Source organism: Zeus faber, assembly GCF_960531495.2.
Source record: "Zeus faber genome assembly, chromosome: 13".
Taxonomy (NCBI): domain Eukaryota; kingdom Metazoa; phylum Chordata; class Actinopteri; order Zeiformes; family Zeidae; genus Zeus; species Zeus faber.
Genome location: NC_137198.1, coordinates 31,642,894 through 31,656,830, shown reverse-complemented (window position 1 = coordinate 31,656,830; position 13,937 = coordinate 31,642,894). Strand labels below are relative to the sequence as shown.

At 43.1% G+C, this 13,937-nt stretch overlaps 1 long non-coding RNA gene across 1 annotated transcript; it reads right to left on the bottom strand.

Moving 5' to 3' along the window:
- Positions 1–8,006: 8,006 nt before the first annotated feature.
- LOC307239603 lies at positions 8,007–12,455 on the bottom strand. The gene is made up of 4 exons (XR_013844477.1): positions 12,389–12,455; positions 12,093–12,160; positions 9,102–9,295; positions 8,007–8,095 (listed from the first exon to the last, which is right to left on the bottom strand). It is a non-coding gene; the product is annotated as an uncharacterized lncRNA (long non-coding RNA).
- Between the last annotated feature and the right edge of the window lie 1,482 nt (positions 12,456–13,937).

The following is a 13,937-nucleotide window of genomic DNA, read 5'->3' as shown; positions in this document are numbered from 1 at the left end:
CTGGTATGTGTCAGGACAGATCTGTGTGTCCCGAGTCCCAATAGATATCTGTAAAACACTAAAATGTCATTCACTACCAAATTTTCAGGGTTTTCACCCCAATTATAAAACATTTTTTATAATAATTTAAATAATAATAATACAAATAATAATAATATACTTGAAAATTCTACCCTCTGCACACTGCAAAAGTATTGTGCACGGTAAGGTTGTGCACGGTGGAAATGCTGACATAAAATATAATAGACGGCCAAGCGTAAGCAATAATAATAATAATAATAATAATAAATATAGCTGCAGGCAGCAATACACGGGGTCGAGTTTAGTCATTTAAGGAACCTATTACAGTTTTCTGAGGTTCTGTAATCCGAGGTTCCCGAATCTATGGTCTGTGATTATATAGGGGGACATTTGGAAGGAACCGAGGGACTGTCTCTGACTGTGTCGGACCGGAAGTCACTGAAAATCATGATTTCTTTCTTTAATCGCTCTCCTTTTGCGGGGATGGGGACCATGCCGGGCTCATGATGGGAGGAGGGTGAGTTCAAATTGGTGTTTGAGAAAGACCCGCCATATCAACTCCGGGGGGCCTCATCCCCTCTGCGCACTGCCCAGCCGGAGAGTGCTGCGGCTGGGGAGAGAGCAGAGGAAGCAACGCCGCTCCTGCTGTATGATTGGCTGATCGTGTCACATGGTTGTTTCTCTGCCTTGTACTATCGGCTGTTTGTATCACACGGCAGCACAAGTTAGGGTTTTCCTTTAAACGCAGCCCCGGCTTAAGTTGTCTGTTTAAATGTAGTACTCTCATGTGGCTGGAGGGAAATTACTTCCAAAAGAGAAGATTGGACTTATAAACTTTGGATGATGATATCACAAAGTGACCTGCTCTTGGAACTAATGAAATTAACACAGTTTTATACTAATTTCTGCTCAAAATATAGATCCATATTGAACAAACTCGAATGACAATACATTAATGTCCCGGTTCTAATGAGACCTCAACCATATTTGTGCTTTCTGCTATTGTCGTGTTTCAGATACTTTTAGCCCGAAAAACGCAGAGATTAAAGATAAAAATAAAACACCGAGCAATAATAATAATAATAATAATTGTCCCCCATCCTGATGATACACGGTACACATAAGGGTCCTGGTATGAATCCCATGGCATAGAACTCCATTTGGGCCAGTTCAAAGTGAATTCAAAAATAAATCCCCTATCATCAGTGACGAGTTATTCATATTCTATTAAGCAAAGGAAAAAATAAGGTTGCCACCCATCCTGTAAAATAAGGAATCAACCTGTATTTGACAATTAAATCTTGCGTCCCGTTTTGAATTAATACACCATTTAAATCTTAATGATCTAAAATAAAAATATTAAATAAAAATATTTTAACAGACAATTTAACCTGACTTTACTTAGACTTTAATGTCAATGTTGCCAAGTACTGACAACATTAACTGCCTTTCACTAAAGTCATTGGCTACAAGTTAAGTAAAAGTAAAAGTCGACAGAAATATATCTCGAGTAAAGTAAAGATAGTCCCAAAAAAAGATTCAAGATTTAAGAGGTTTATTTGTCACATACATAAATACATAAGAAAGTACAGTAACAAAGTAAGTCATAATGTTCCACACATGGAAGTATTCCAGTGACCTCATAACAGGTTAAAAAAAATTATCCAATCCTGCACATTTATGGAAAGTTTCAGTTTGCGTAACAACTGTCACATTTCTTTATTTTTAGTGGATGTATATTTCAATGTACACATGACCAAACTATGCAACGAAAGGAGGATTGATTGGACGTTTGAGTTGCGGAGTTCAAAATTGTTCGATTGAGATTTGCAATAATTTTTTTCCTGCTTTCATTGTGTGTTGTGTTCAATGTGTTTGCCTGCTGAGAGAGTTAAATAAATGGTTGAATAGTGTTTTGTTTTTTTTTAACTATGCATTGATCAAATATTAAAGTGGTTGAATTTACTATAAAAAAAATGTGGCATAAATTATAGATTACAAGTATTATAAGTGTATGTGTGAGTGTCAGAGTCACTGGAACAATAAATGTAACAAAGTAAACATATCTCATTGTGTGGAATCTTAATGCATGTGGCATCACTTAAACAAATATCTTACATTTTGCTATGAGCTTAGCTTTGTTTTGCTCTAATTTTATTCTGTTTGCCAATATTTCTGTATTTTTGCGTGGGAGGGCCCTGAAAACATCACTCGGTGGGCATGTGGTATGTGGAATTGCCACACCCACTTCAACACTTTAAAAAGTAGCCAATTCCATGGGAAACTTGTGTACCTAGAAACTCTGAACAGGGGCTTGGGAATGCTTTTTACATTTGCTTGCTGGCTCGATATGACCCTTGATTTCCTAACATGACCCTTGTGATAACTGGCTTTCACTAAAATCATTGGCTACAAGTTAAGTAAAGGTAAAAGTCGACAGAAATATATCTCAAGTAAAGTACATATAGTCCTAAAAGAAGATTAAAGAGGTTTATTTGTCACATACATAATTATGTAAGTAAGTAGAGTAACAAGGTATTTTGAATTCATTTACACCATTGCCTACTGTGTGATCTTGAGTGTTTTTAGACAGAAATACCACAACTTTTTCCATTTACTTTATTTTGATAAAGAAATTGACAAAAAAAAGGATCATATTATTTTTTCATATTATCTGAACCTTTCAAATATTTAATGCGGCTTACATCTCAGCAGTCCAGAATAAAATAATCCCGAAATTTATTTTGTGTCTTTGGTTCTTAAATTCACTACCCCCCCTACACACACACACACACACACACACACAGTTCATTAAAATAAATAAATAGAAAGTTAATTTAAATGAAGATCGTTTTTTAAAAAGTTTCATTTAAATTAGTAAGCATAAAAACATGTTAAACTAATTTTCTGAGTTTGACCCAATCGCACCCATTTTACTTTCACTTGTTTGAATGACGGGGAAGGCAGTTGCTAAGACATTTATTAAAGCATCTACTGTTGTGATCCCGTTTAGTAATGTCACAGATATTCTACAGATATTCTCCTTCACTTCTGTAACTCACAAGCAGAGTGGGTGCTGCCTGCTGCACAGACAACGCAGTGCTGAGAGCCACAGTTACAATTTAATAAGTGCTTAAAGTGCCTAAAATCTAAATAAATAATAACTTAAATAACTTAAATTTGTATAGCGCCTTTCAAAGAACCCAATGTTGCTTTACAGGAGAGGGGCAAGGGGGGGGAGGGGGCAGATTAAGGGAGAGAGGAACAACAACAAAACAAAGGAATAGCTAAACTAACTAACTAATGGTGAAAGGCAATGGTGAAAAGGTGGGCCTTGAGGGTTGTTTTGTGTCCAGGGTTGGGGCGTTACGGATTACGGGAGAGAGAGAGTTCCAGAAGTGGGGGCTGCCACGCTGAAAGCTCTGTCCCCGAAAGTTTTTAATCTGGTACAGGGGATGGACAGCAGACCCATGTTTGAGGACCGCAAGTTCCGGGATGGAGTGTGCTGGTCGAGGAGGTCGGACAGGTATTGGGGGGCGAGTGCGTGAAGGGATTAATGAGGAGGAGGAGTTTGTAGGAGATGCGGAACCGGGAGCCAGTGGAGGTGGTTGAGGGTGGGGGTGATGTGCTGCCAGGGCTTGGTGTGGGAACCCTGGCAGCTGAGTTCTGCACGTACTGGAGCCTGTCCAGGGCTTTGTTGGAAACCCCGGACAGCACTCTGTTACAGTAGTCCAACCGGGAGGTGATGAAAGCGTGGATGAGGATTTCAGCCACGGAGTCTGAGAGTAAGGGATGGAGACGGGAGATGTTTTTGAGGTGATAGAAGGCGGACTTGGTGATGGATCTGATGCGTGACTGAAAGGAGAGGGTAGAGACCAGGATAACACCCAGGTTGCAGACGTCGGAAGATGTTTTGATGGAACAGCCAACCTTCCGGAGCAGGTTAGTTGTCATCCAGGTTTTTATGGCAAGAAGGCAGTTGACCAGAGACTGTGGAGAGAGCAGATTGGATGGTGAGGTGCTGAGATAAAGCTGTGTATCATCAGCGTAGTAGTGGAAGTTGAGACCATGGTGACAAATGATCTGGCCGAGAGGGAGCAGGTAGATGGTGAAGAGTGTTGGACCGAGCACAGAGCCTTGAGGGACACCATGGTTGACTGGGGCATGGGAGGAGGAGGAGCCATTGATGTTGACAAACTGAGTTCTGTTTGATAGATATGATTGAAACCATGACAGAGCTGTACCAGTGATGCCAAGGAGGTCGGATAGGCATTTGAGGAGGATTGTGTGGGAAACCGTGTCAAAAGCAGCAGAAAGGTCCAGGAGGATGAGAATACTGATGTCACTGCAGTCTCCAGCGAGGAGGAATTGGTCAGCAAGAGATTGTGAGCCAATTGTCCAGTCACGATATGATCATGGTGGTCAGATATGCCAGCCAAATAGCCCCTCAATGTTGACTCAGCGAGCCCTATCTCGAAGAGGGACTGAAGAAATGATGGTACCACCATGAAATCACATGACACTGGGTCCGATCCCCTGGAGTGGCACCAATGAAAAAACCTGTCCCATCTCCTTGAGTAGATGGCCCTTGTAGAGCCGGCCTTGGAGGCCTGAAATTTGCACTACTGGCTCAAGGCCAGTCCAGGGGCCAAACACGCAGGATGAAGATCCCTGGGTTCTGCTCCGGAGCTGCTAGGAGGGTGACAAATCCTTCCGTATTGTCGGGTTCTGGAACTGTGACATGCGGCGAGCGTGTTCAACAGGAGTGCTTCCGGGCTTGGCTAGCGGTGGTTGGGTGGCGTATCAGCACTTCAAAGGATCTGGTGCGTTCGTTCAACACAGGTAATCTGACTCGCCCAAAATGGTTATTCAAGGCGAAAGGAGGATCTTTAAACGGTGGTTCTTCAACCAGGTTTAAGGGAAAGAAAAAAGAGGAAAGGCTTTCAAGGTACGATGCGTACATGAGGGTCTCTGCAACTTGGCGAAGTCCAGGTGCGAAAATGGTTTCAAAGGACAAAGAAAACACAGGCCACATGCCACTGTGCCAGGTCAAGTGAAAATAAGTCCTTTAGGTTAACTTCATGGTCGCGAGTGAGTGGCAAGGAAGAGAACTGACGACTGGTCATGTTACAGGGTTTTCGTGTCCTCCGAGGGTACGAGTTCCAGAAAATTACTTCCTTCAATGGCCATTGGTCAGCATAGTCATTGCCAGACTTTCTGTAGACCCGTCGTGGAGAAGGGGTGTTCCCCTTTCTTCTTGGTGCATTCAAAATCCTATCTACGTGGGCGATTTCAAATTTTCACTGGCAACTCCCTATCTTACAATCCATCTCATTCAACCCTTAATATTGGTATTTAATTTGTGCTTGTAAAATAGAATTTTGAAAAAAAGAATACAAAATCACACGTCACTAGATCTCCGAACTGCAAGAAGGTAACATTACACAACCAAGTAAATATTTGGAATGCAAGAACTAAAAACACAAACTAAAAGTTAATCTTTGGGAGGCAAGACGGGAAATTGTACATGTCATTAAGTCTTTTAACTGCACGGATAAAAATCGCACACAGAATGAGTCCATTTGAAATGTAAAAGGATAAATGGTTTGTATAAGGTTGAAATCTTTGCTTGGGGTAACACCAACGGTGATCGCCAGGGGGCGTCCAGGCTCAGCAAATGGAAAGAGACATATTTTACAAACATATTTTAACATAACTTCGTTATCATACATCTCCCAAAGTCGGCAGTGGTATCGTTCTTTGCACACTCACCAAAGGAAAAGTGTTATAGTGGTTATAGTGGAGCGTCATTGATTGAGATAAATTTTCAGTCTGATTTCCTTTGTCCGATTTCCTCCTGAACTTTGTTTCCGAAGGGACACTGCCAGACACTGGTCTGGCAGTGTGATGCGAGTGGTGGTATTTTGTGGGTTGTAGGTCAGGGTAGTGGTTATCACAGGGGTGTGACTAGCGACCTGTTCCCTACTATTTTTGCTTGCATCGCAACGCCGACTCAGAGAGCGCAGGGATTTTATAGCTGGCACATTCTCCGCCCATTCTCAGTATTCTTAGAAATTACGGGTTGCAGTAGAAAGAGAGAGAGAGAGTACCATGTGAAGCAGGACGTAGTAAACTGAGAAGAGCACAAACAGCAAACAACGTCATCAAACTCCATCCCTGTATTATTGTTTTGATTGAGAGACCCCTAGCGGCAGAAATTAGATATTGTGCCTTTAAGAGCGGAGTGGATCTGATTTTAATACCACTCATATTAGCTTAAAACACATACACCCGCACATCAATTTTACTCTGAACAACACTCCACCAGACCAGGGTCTGCGGGACAGGAGGGGTGCGGGTGATTCGGGTTTGACATACTTAGAGGACTCGCACCCGCACACCCTGCAATCTGACCGCAATTGCCAACAGCACACAGCACACCAGGTGGCCCCCCTCCTGGCTGGGTTTGGGTCCTGGCGGCTTTTGTCTGATGCCGGGTGGTTTCTCGCGTGCTGCGACGCAGTGGGGCTGCAGAGAGTACTGCCGGATGCCTTCCGTGGGCCTCTTGCAGGCTGCTAGCTGTCGTAAGCGTGGGTTGGTGTGCAAGGGATGGCTGCTGGCCTTTGCTCCCGCTGCATGGCTTTTTCTGCGGCGGATGCACCAGATGCTGGGGGGCCCACATATCTGGCAACCTGCAGGAGTCGGTGCAGGCTGACTTCCAGGTGTCCTGCGCTAAGCACTCTCGGCTACACCTCCGGGGCATGCGGCTGGCCAGTTGCGGTACGACAGGCTTCGCCCTTGTGCAGGCATGGGAGGCACGCGCGCAGGCACGCGGACACACACACAGACACACACACAGACACACACAATCATTTTATACTCTACCCATTCAATCCACAGCAAGCTTTTTCTTGCTAAGTGTTATCCACAGAGTTTGGTTCTACTCAGGCAGACTTCTAGAAGTGCACTTTCTTTCAGTCTATCAGAGCAGAGCCTTATGAGACTTCTCTCCTTAATATTAGAGACTGCCGTTTTCATCTGACCAAGCAGTCCCTCTCTATTTGAAACAGTATCTCAGAAGTAGAATTTAAATTACAGGGCTTTTCAAAAATATCAACAATAAACTATAAAGCATCTGAAATTACTAGCACTACAAAGCTTTTCAAAAAATATCAACAATATAGCATGCCACAAATGCTTTCAAAAACCTTATTAGCAACTTTTTATGAATCACAAGGCCTAAAAAAACCCTTTATCAGCAGTCTGGTATATTACAAAAGCTTTTAAAAGTGTTATTAGCAATTTTAGTAAATTTAAAAGCTGATGAAAATATCAGTTATTTATCCCACTATAAAGTTTTCAAAAAATGTTATCAGCAATTTAGCAAACTACCAGGCTTTCAAAAAGTTTAATCAGTATTCTAGTAAAACACAGAGCTTTATGATTAATGCATGTACATTCATTCACAGCTTCCTATGCTTCTTATGTAAACTATGGTTTGTAAATTTGGAGAGAAGAAGAAAGAAAGAAAGAGTCTTTATTCATCACGCAACACACCACACTACAACACATTCATGCACACACACACACACGCTTTGATGGTGGCCGGTGAACTGGATCCTCTGCTTGAACAGGTGATAAGTGTCCATTGCTGGTCAGACGATGATGGGTGCATGTTTTTGGTGGGGGTCCTTACTGACGTGAGGTGAAGGAAACCCCATGTAAGCACGGGGAGAACATGCAAACTCCACACAGAAAGGCTCCTATTTGGGAGATAACCCGCCGGAGCACGGTGCCAGCAGCGCCCGAGGCGGGAATCGAACCCAGGACCTTCTTGCTGTGAGGCAGCAGTGCAATGCACTGCGCCACCGTGCCACAGTAAGAGACTTTACTTACTGCTTCGCATCAGAATTGGATAGGTACTGATCACACAATCTTTTTATAACTAATACGTAAGAACATTGCTTACCTTTCTCAAATGAATGGCCGTTTTGTGTGCCCCGTGCCGGACCCGGACCTGCGGCTCAGCAGCTGCATTGGTCCCTTTTCTTCGATCCTTGTTCATGACGCCAATCTATGTTTGTGGAAAAACAACACTTAACAAATTAAGAGAAAGATTAGGAAAACCAAGGAATTCACTTCAAAAAGACCTTTATTAAAACTTCAAACAAGTAGTTTGAAGGTCCAGCAGTTTTGCAGAAAAGCTAAATTTTTCAACAATGTCCCACACTTTTTATACCTTTGCACACACCTATTCTTGGCGCTGCCCTTTCAGGAGCCACCTCTGAGGAATCGTGTTTTTGTATTGCTCACTACAAACTGAGCTAATTTTCTCCCTTCTTTGGCCATTAGTCTATTTTAATGGTAGCTGACCACATGTTTAGAGGCCCGGGACTCCAGCAGTTGTCTACTCAGCTGTCTTGCTGAGTATTGCTGCCACAATTGGGTTTCCTTCATGACAGTTTAAGCATAAATAATAATAGGCATGCAGATCTAAACTTACACCATATAGGCAGGTTTTCCCTACCATACGAGTCGTATACTTTTATGTTAGATTTGAAAAGCTATGAATCGCTAGCTTGATTCACACACAAATGATGTGCCCTAATGTTTGTCTTGAAAGTGTTCGAATCTGTCACAAAAGAAGCAAAACTGCAACCTTCATCTGTAGGAGTTTTAATAGTTTTGTAGTTAATAATTAAAACTTGATTTGGTTTTAGTTGGCAATGTTAGCTTGGCCAAAAGTAAGTGGACACCTGGAAAAGTACATTATTCAGTATTGTATTAAAGTACTCATTTGAGGTATTTGTCCTTCACTTGAATGTCTCTATTTCATCTAACTTTGTTTCTCTGCTCCACTACATGCCAGAAGCAAATATTGTACTTTTAACTCCATTTATTATTACTAGTTACTTTTCAATTTACAATTATTCACACACTTCCTGTCCAGTAAAGTACCTATTCTTAACCGTAATGTCATTCAGGCCCCGGTAATCGATGCACAGTCGCAGTGACTTGTCCTTCTTCCCCCACGAAGAAGAAGCCCGCGCTGGCTGGAGAGGAAGAGGGCTGGTTGATACCTGCCGCCAGAGACTCTTTGACAGAGGATTCCATGGCCTTCGTCTCGGGGGTGGACAGGGAGTATAGTCCCCCCCTCGGGGGGAATGGAACCAGGGCGAAGTTCGATATCACAGTCGTAGGGCTGGTGAGGTGGAAGCGAGGTGGCCCAGATCTTGTTCAATACCTCCCTCAGTGGCAAGTACTCCGGAGGCACCTTGGAGAGATCAGGAAACGCTACGTTTTACAGTACGAACTCCATTGTAAAATGCATATTCCCATCATTATCCTTCATCACCCTAACCTGCTCTACATCCTTCCCAGCTTGGTCCCTTTGTCTTGCCAATCGGTACAAGTCCTTTTCTCCTTGCTTACTGTCCAACCTCTCATACAACTCGTTGTATGCCTTTTCCTTTGTCACTTCTCTCTTCGCCTTGCACCGCATCAGCTTGTACTCCTGTCTACTTTCTTCATCTCTCTGACCATAGCATTCCTTCTTCGCCAACCTCTTATGCTCTCTGCTCTCCTGTACTTCCTTATTCCACCACCAAGAGTCCTTGTCTTCCTTCCTCTTCCCGCATGATACACTTCTTGGCCGTCTCCCTCACCACTTCTGCAGTTGTTTCCCAGTCATCTGGTAACTGTTCATTCCCACCTATTGCCTGCCTTACCTCTTCCCTAAATTGCATGCAACACTTCTCCTTTTTCAACTTCCACCAATTAATCCTTTGCTCTTCTTTCAATCTATTCCTTTTCTTGGCCTCCAGAGTCATCCTACAGACCACCATCCGATGCTGCCTAGCAACACACTCCCCTACCACCACTTTACAATCACTAATCTCTTTCCGATTGCACCTCCTGCATAAGATATAGTGCACCTGTGTGCACCTTCATCCACTCTTGTATGTCACCATGTGTTCCTCCATCTTCTTGAAATACATATTCAGAACAGCCAATTCCATCCTTTTGGTGAAATCCACCACCATCTGTCCTTCCACATTCCTCTCCTTGACACCATACATTACATTACATTACATTTAGTCATTTAGCAGACGCTTTTATCCAAAGCGACTTACAATTGTTCAAACACCGACGGACTCAGCCATCAGGAGCAATTAGGGGTTAATTGTCTTGCTCAAGGACACTACAGCATGCTCGCAGGAGGAGCCTGGGATCGAACCAGCAACCTTTAGATCACTACACCACCAGCTCTACCGCCTGAGCTACCATCCCCATACCTACCTACCTACCTGTGTTGTTCATGCAGGGGCACAATGACTGGATTAATGATGTTATTCAGGTAGTATGGGCTTGTCACTGTACCATTCACAAAGTGTAGGGACTAGACACACCTGCCCACACTGTAACACCACCACCACCAAAGGCTCGTCTGGTGACAACAGTGGCTGATGCATAGCGCTCTCCTTGACGTGTCCAACAGCACTAAGGCCCACTGGTCCCCCGTCCAGTGTAAATGCTCCCTGGCCCGTGCAAGACGATGATGCCTGTGCCTGGTGGTGTGGTCAGGTACCCTTGCAGGTCGTCTAGCACGCAGACCACGCTGATGTAAACGGTTTCGAATGGTCTGACGTGACACTTGGGTGCTTCTCACCTCCCTTAAATGTGCCTGGAGTTGAGTGGCATTCATCATCCAGTTCCGCAGGGCACTGTTCACAATAAAGCGGTCATCAGTGTGGGATGTGGCCAAAGGACGTGCACTTCTATGCCTTTCTGTGACTCTTCCAGTCTCTCTGTATCTCTGTTGCAACCTGCTGATGACACTCTGTGACACTCTAAGCTCAGTTGCCACTTCCCTCTGAGAACATCCTGTTTCAAGCCTCGCTATGGCGAGGTACTGTTGATCAATTGTTAGGTGTCATCTTGGTCTCATGATGTCAAAATGTGAACAGCATGATGAAGAGGACTGTTTAAATCCCAATTCTAATTGAACCAGGAAGTGTATTGGTCGATTCATGGATCAAACACCTGTTGTGAATTTTTCTGTTCAGCTCCTTGTTAGAGAACAGCGAGTTGTGCAAAAAGTACTGAAACATTGAACAGTTGGACATGTGCATTCAAAAGTTTAGAGAAGGTCAAATTAAGTTCACCTGTTATAGTTATAGGTTATAGTGCATTTTAGGTTCATCCTGAAATTTCACCCAAAAACAGAATATCCCTAACTTTTTGTGGATAGTATATATATATATATATATATATATATATATAAAAACACATTTTAAGATTAATGTTTATTGTCGGGTTATGCAAAGATAACATATTGAACAATAAAGGTGCCATACAAACAATACAATAACCTTGTCTGTGATATGTACTTCGAACATTCAATCTCTCAAATGTTATAAGACCAATTTGAATAATATATAGTATACAATAGTTTGCATATGGCATGACAGAGTTTCACTATCTAGCTTGTGACAGTTGCTGAGTGTCAGCTACTACAATCAGAGTAAATAGTAGTGCGTTATATTATCTTTGTAACATGTTACCCCCAATGCTGACTACAGTAAACAATTACATGAATGTGGACATAATGCAGAGAACAGTACCAAACATTTTACTACGAATGAATAACTATGCTCAGGGTAACGTACCTTGGACGCCCACCCGTTGGCTGCAAAGGTAATATAAAAGGTGGGAGTGCTTGTGGGTGGAGAACGTAGTCCACCTCAACAAACATTTCCCTTGCTGCATCCAATTGCTCAGTTATTATCTGAGCCAGAACGTTATGGCCCTTCAAATTGATATTTATGCAAACGTTGAGATTGTCAGCACTACTAACTGCACATAACACTTACTATAGTCCACTAAAGCTGATACAACTTTGTGATAAAAGCATGAAAACCGGCAATATTATCTGAAGGCTATAGTTTCCCTGCTGAATCATATCTAGTGCCAATTGAGCTGGACCTATTTATACAAACTGCTCGTTTACTGGACAATGCCTAGATAGTGAGCCAAAATAAAAATAAAAATCAACATTTACCTGTACTCACCGTTGTGGTCGCAGTGATCTGTGTTGGGCCTATGCAGACCAAATACGACTCAAAATGTTTGTATTTACCTGGGTTACAAATTAAAAAACAAACTGATGTTCTACAGTGCGATAAATATGGTTAAATACGTTGATTTTCATGCTGTTATCGCAAAGTGGTCTAGATTGTAATTTCTTGAGTTTGTTTACTGGACAAAAAAAATCAGGGGGAGGTTTCCTAATATATAACTTTTCCGCATTAAAAATTCTAAAAACGAATAGACCTATATTATATATTTTGTTGAGTTGTGTACTTACATTATCCCAAATGTTTCCAAAAAATATCAAACTCAGCAAAATCCATAATTGTAATATAGGTAATGGTTTGTTTCGTTAGGTCGCCTGTCAATTGCGTCATAGCCCCTTTACTGCTATAAATTCCGGGTAAACACCGGGACGACTGGACGAGACAGCGAAACTTATTTTTTTCAAAACTTTTTCCGACTCCACTATTGTTTGTATTCCACTATTGTTTGATGGAGCACGATTATTTCTTTCCTTTTTCTGCGCGTTCTGTCGCCGAATTTCAATCGATTTTCATCATCAGTGGTGCAACGTAAACAACAACTCCCATGATCCAACGCTACTCACAACGTCATCAAACTCCATCTCGTATTCATCATCTATTATTGTTTTGATTGAGAGACCCCTAGCGGCAGAAATGAGATATTGTGCCTTTAAGAGGGAAGTGGATCTGATTTTAATACCACTCATATTAGCTTAAAACACATACACTAGCACATACATTTTACTCTGAATCACACTCCACCAGACCAGGGTCTACGGGGCAGGAGGGGTGCGGGTGGTTTGACATGTTTGGAGGACTCGCATTCCCACGTCCTGCAATTTTAACCGCAATTGCCAACAGCCCACATTGGGCAGTGGGATTTTCTGGGATGGCGACCGGGTGGCCCCCCTGCCGGCTGGGTTCAGGTCCTGGCGGCTTGCATCTGCCAAGTAGTTTCTCGCGTGCTGCAACCCAGTGGGGCTGCATAGAGTGCTGCCGGATGCCTTTCGTGGGCCTCTTGCAGGCTGCTGGCTGTCGTGAGTGTGGGTTGTTGTGCGGCGGATGGCTGTTGGCCTTTGCTCCAGCTGTGTGGCTTTTCTGCGGTGGGTGCCCCAGGTGCTGGGGGTGGTGGAGGGCCCACATATCTGGCGGCCTGCGGGAGTCGGCGCGGGCTGACTTCCAGTTCTCCTGCGCTGAGCACACTCGGCTACACGTTCAGGGCATGCGGCTGGCCAGTTGCAGTGAGGCAGGCTTCTTGTGCAGGCATTGGTGGGCATGGGAGCCCCGCCGGGGCTCACACACACACACACACACACACATACAGGGGGGGACTCATCACAGGCACACACACACACCACCAACACCTGCTTTGAACACACTCCCAACACCCTCCTGGTTACATCCCTCTGTTTTTCGTCCCTCATTTACTGCCATAACTATGATATGAAGAGGCTATGTGCCAAATTGTTGTTCCAGTTTTCTGGACTTTATTTACTCTGTTTTGTCAATACATGTTGTCAAATGACGTTTTTATGTTTATGTTTTTCGATGTACATTTTGGTTCTATGTTTATTTGTCTCACCCATGATGATTCTCCCCCTCTTGAAATAGTGATTAGCTGTTTAAAGACCAAAACATGGTCAGATCATTTTCCAAAGAGGGGAGTTAGTGGCAGTTCTGTGCAACAAAAAGCTGTGTGCTTGTCATTCCACAGGTCATCCACTAGACAGAGTTATTGCAAGAAGTTCTTGATGATGAAAGAATGAATAAAAAGTGGCATTACAAGTTGAGAAGTTGAAC